Source organism: Elephas maximus, chromosome 1, assembly GCF_024166365.1.
Source record: "Elephas maximus indicus isolate mEleMax1 chromosome 1, mEleMax1 primary haplotype, whole genome shotgun sequence".
In the NCBI taxonomy this organism is placed as follows: domain Eukaryota; kingdom Metazoa; phylum Chordata; class Mammalia; order Proboscidea; family Elephantidae; genus Elephas; species Elephas maximus.
This window is the reverse complement of record NC_064819.1, coordinates 210,771,706-210,777,034: the sequence shown is the minus strand read 5'-3', so window position 1 is coordinate 210,777,034 and position 5,329 is coordinate 210,771,706. Positions and strand designations below refer to the sequence as shown.

The following is a 5,329-nucleotide window of genomic DNA, read 5'->3' as shown; positions in this document are numbered from 1 at the left end:
GACAGAATTGTTTTCAATGTAATCCTCTGGAGTCTTTTAGGAAAAGGAAAACAATGATTTTGAAGGTTCATTTCAGTGCCAGCTGGCAGAGATCTTAAAGGTTATTCTATTTTACCCATACTACATAGTTATTTGAATGTATCCATGTGCAACATATGAAAGGAGTGTGTATTTAGAAACACAGGAATTGAAAAATGTGTTTATAGTGGTAAAAGAAGAGAAAAACAGGAATCCATGTGCTAAATGCCACGTAATTCCATTAGATTATTTGCCTGGACTGCCTTAATATTCCTGTTTTACAAATTTTTACTCCATGTTTATTAACACGTGATTGCCAGGACTATGATATTTATCATAGCTAGGATCCTGAAGACCCATCTGGACATCTATTGTTCCTATTTTCTGCCAAAGTCAACATTTATTACATATGAACTGTTTCTCTGAGTCTCGATTCATTTAGTCCGGAAATCTTTGGAAGTGAGTTAAACAATGTAGAAAAGATGAAGAGTTTGCATAAAAATAAGCTGTTGATTGAAAACAATTATCAAGTGACTTTATTCAAGTAGTCCTTTAAAAATCAATACAATTTGTGCTCGCTTCAACAGCATGTATACTAAAATTGGAACAATACAGAGAAGATTAGCACAGGCCCTGTGCAAGGATGACACGCAAATTTGTGAAGCGTTTCATATTTTTGTAAACTTTCACTTAAAGCACAATAAAAATTGAAAAAATCAATACAATTTAGGGACAACATTATATACTTTTAGATTTGCTTTGTTTAAAATTTTCAAATGTTAAATAACCATAAATAAAAGCATATAAATAGATCAATCTTAAACGAGATGTGTTATTTCCTTTTTTTTCCTTTCTTCAAACAATATTTTGGTTATTCTGTAGTAGACGCTATATGGATATTCTATTGACATCAGGGATAGCTTTATGGGGGTGCAACCTGTGCAGTCACATAGGGCTCCATGCTTAGTTGAATGCTCTATTGTTAATGTTTTGAAATGCATAACAATTTATGAACAAGAAGTACTATTTGTATATATAGAGAGAGAAAGAGTACTGGGCTCTACAAATTATGAACCTGGTCCTGCCTGACGGATCTGGTTGAAGATAGACAAATATTTTTAGAAAGGAAATAAACATTTGGAAATATAAAACAGGTCTTGATGGTAAATATGCTGACTTAAAAAATGGCATTGTTCTTAGATAAATACTGAAAAAAAAGAGTATAACTCAAGTGATGTATTTTGAGAGACACTGCAATACTAATACGCAAATAATCTGCACTGAGAACATTTTAATGCAATGGGATGATTAAGTAGGAGGAATTAAGTATTGGGTGTGTGGGAAGTGTGTAGAGATACCTGAGTGCAGGATAGCTAGAGCTTTATGAAGTTCCATTGAAGAAAAATATGATCAAGTAATTTGTAAAAGCCTGGGATGAGATAAAAGGGCTTAATTAAGGAAAAGAACATCTATTTATTGTGTTCCAGTGGTACTCACACTTTCATCCATATAGTAATAGCCTTGGGTAACTTTTTTAAAATCAGGTACTCTGATTTATTATGTCCAGTATAAGCCCACAGCAATCATTTTTAACAAGCACCCGCAGGTGGTTCTGAAGAAGACTCATCCATGTATCATACTTTGAAAAATACTGATCTAACTATGTTTGAAGCTGAAATTACATTTAGCTCCCATTAGACAACACGGTTACTGGGTTCTTTACTAAAGAACATGGTTATATTAGATACACACACAAAATGATTTTGAAAGGATCAACATTATGAGCTGGCATTCATGCCTTGGGTTTTAGAGAAAAACTCCCTTCAATGAGTAGAATTCCCAAATGACCTAGGTAAAGAATCTATCAGGGTAGTTGTATAAATATAATACAAGCATTTGGAGAATGTGTACTTCACTCTTGGATGAAATTAGCCCTTGAGATTACAAAGAGCATCATTTAAGACAAGCAGCAAGTGAACTAAAATAAGAAAATGTGTAGAATTGTAATTCTAATTGGAAAGAAAACTAAGTCATGCAGTTAAGTATTCCCTGCATTGTCTAAAAATAAAACTGGCTTAATTTAAATGCAGTAATGTTATTGCAAAACTGTGTTTAATGCTTTGCATTTGGGAAGAAAGTAGCATTTCTCAGATTAACATGAATATCAAGAATCATCTGGCTTTTTATATGTCACGTGATTAAAAGTTATATTTTATAATCAATTGAAATTGCTATAGAACTAGAAAATATCCTTATGCATGTGTGTATGTATGCTTTTTTTTATCGTTGGCGCCTAATTTTAAACCAGCTGGATTATTTTAAGTATCATCATATTCAACATTTGAAATGAAAAATTTGCTTTTTACTGGAGAATCTGCATTCATCATAAAGATAGAACAAAAAGCCCTTGGCAGAGGTTTTCTCTGCAGAAAGGCTATTTTTGTATTGAACATTTAGCAAATTATAAAAATACAAATTCCAGAAATTGTATCCCCAGCATTTAGAAACAAAAAGAGAATAAATGTCAGAACTTGTGTCTAGTTCTTCTTACTGTGAAGTAATAAAAAAAAAGGCATAAAATTATTATAATTCTTTTTAATCATCAATAATTTATGAAGATCTGTTTTAAATGCAAGTTGAAAAGATAGTAAACTCTAACTGCAAATATAATTGAAGAAATGATGAGACCAACATTTTTCACTTTTTGCTTATTTGGGGAAGATAAATAACATCTTCAAGGAAGGTCATGGACTGTGTCATGTGGGTCACCAGATGATGTGGTAAGAGGAAAATGATATTTAATACGTATTCTTAAAGTTGATGTCAATATTATTAACAATATATCTTAAAAAGTAAGATACCGTGTTGATGATGTAATGAAACTATTTTAAATTGCATTAGTAAGAATATGGAAATAGTTTTTTTTATCCTGTAGCAAGAAAATGTCTGTGAAAAACAGACATTTTGATGAAAAGTTATGAACAGATCCAACTAACAGCAAATCAAATGTGAATAAAAATATTTGATAGTTTGTTATCCTGATTAAAAATGGACTCAAACCAAATATATACGTGATTATGTTTTGATTCTAGTTGTATATCTAATAACAATATCAGAAAAAAGATTTCCCTAGTAAAATTAGGAACTTGTGGTCCATAATTTTAAGTAACAAATGTATATTCAGTGTTACTTATAACATAAAATAAAAAATAAACTCTTATAAAGTGACCATTTCATTTACAGAGGCCTATGAAAAATTTTTACCCTTCCCTATGAAATGAACATTTTAGCTCTGATTCAGCAGAGCTAAAGTCATTTCAATTTTTCCTTTGTTACATGTCACATATATGAATTCAAATGAAATACTGTATCTAAAATGTGCTAACACCAAATTCATTGACACATCGATGTTGTACACTTCTTAGTTCTATTTATGCCCTCATTCTGGGCAGCAGGCAGGTTATTATCAACTAGGGAGGAACAGCAATGGGTTCTTTTCTTTTTTATTATTACTACAGTTGTTGTTACTACTTCTGTTATTATTCTTAACTAAACCCTAGACATCATTTGGATTTTACCAGTTTTGCCATTAATGCCCTTCTCTGTGTTCAAGGATCCAATTCAGGTAACACTAGGGTGTTTTAAAAACTGCATAAATTCTAAAAATTGTGTTCCATCTCTTCTCTTCCTTTCTCCCACTTTGCTTATTCAAGTCTTATATCTGGGTCTAACTCTGTAAAGCAAATTTTAAAGTGATATTGTTGTTGTTGTTGTTAGGTGCCCTCGAGTCAGTTCCAACTCATAGCGACCCTATGCACAACAGAAAGAAACACTGCCCGATCCTGCTCCATCCTTACAATCGTTGTTATGCTTGAGCCCATTGTTGCGGGTCTTCCTCTTTTCCGCTGACCCTGTACTTTGCCAAGCATGATGTCCTTCTCCAGGGACTGATCCCTCCTGACAACATGTCCAAAGTATGTAAGATGCAGTCTCGCCATCCTTGCTTCTAAGGAGCATTCTGGTTGCACTTCTCCCAAGACAGATTTGTTCATTCTTCTGGCAGTCCATGATATATTCAATATTCTTCGCCAACACCACTATTCCCAATAAATCTTTACATTGTTGAGAACCCCAGTGCCATCGATTGTTGAGAGCACTCAGCATATTGTTCACAATCTGTATCTCCACCTTCAAAATTGTATTTCCTGTATCCTGCAAGCTTTACTGTAAATATCATATCTTTCTTTTAGAAATGTTCTCTTTTTAAAGCTTCAAATCATGCACCTACTATTTATTTGCAAGTCTGTTAGCAAACTCTTATCTTAAAATGAAATTCTAGCTGAATGCCTCCAATTTGCTCTAAAAATTTTTTCTTTCATAGTTCATCAATATTTAAATTCAGACAATTCAATTAATTTTCCTTCTCATAAAACCATTTCTGATTTCCATTAATGGAATAATTTCTCCAGTCAACCAATCTTAACAATTTAAAAGGATCTCTGATTTTTAGACTTTTATTTTCCTCTCATCTCTATCAATTTCAAAATCCCATCAAGCATTTCTTTAAAAAATGTTCCTTACAATCCTTTACATTTCTACCGACTCCACTAACTCATGGCTTTTCAGATTATTCCTGTATATTTTCAAAAACGTCCTCACTTCCCTTCACCAAGCATTCTCCAACAGTGCATTTATAATTACCAGAATACTTTTCACAGATTTTATTTTTCCACATTATTTCTCTATTTGGAGGACTCAGAAATTTTTCTTTACTTATGCAATACAATCTAAACTTTTAATATTGAGATTTAAACTCCCCCAGTAACCTACTTCAATCTACTCTACCACTTCTACCCAGCTTCTTTTTATTTATGATTTTTTTTTTTAATAATACTTTCTTGCATTTTCAGTGTAAGTTTACCCAGCAAGTTAGTTTCACATTTAGCTGTCACTGCACAAATTGTTCGGTGACATTTTTCACAATGTGTTAACATTCTCATTAATTCTGTTCTGGATATTCCATTTCCAGTAATCTAGTTTACCTATCCTCTTACCCTTCCATCTTTGCTTTAGAGTAATTGTTGACCCTTTGGTCTCATATAGATGTTTTTTTTTAAAGTTGTACAGTACTCACAGGTTTTTGTTGTTTGTTTGTTTTAATGAGCCAATCTATTATTTAGCTAAAAGGTGACCTCTGGGGATAATTTTGGTTCAAGGTTTAAAGAATATTTCAGGTTGATAGTCTTAGAGAATATTCTATTCTAAACTGGTCTGGTAAGCCTGGACTGTTTTAAGAAATTGAGTTCTGTTT

General features: G+C 32.4%; 1 non-coding gene across 1 annotated transcript; it reads left to right on the top strand.

Moving 5' to 3' along the window:
- Window positions 1–589: 589 nt before the first annotated feature.
- On the top strand, window positions 590–696 carry LOC126058184 (U6 spliceosomal RNA). The gene has a single exon (XR_007513127.1). It is a non-coding gene; the product is annotated as a U6 spliceosomal RNA (small nuclear RNA).
- The last annotated feature ends 4,633 nt before the right edge of the window (window positions 697–5,329 follow it).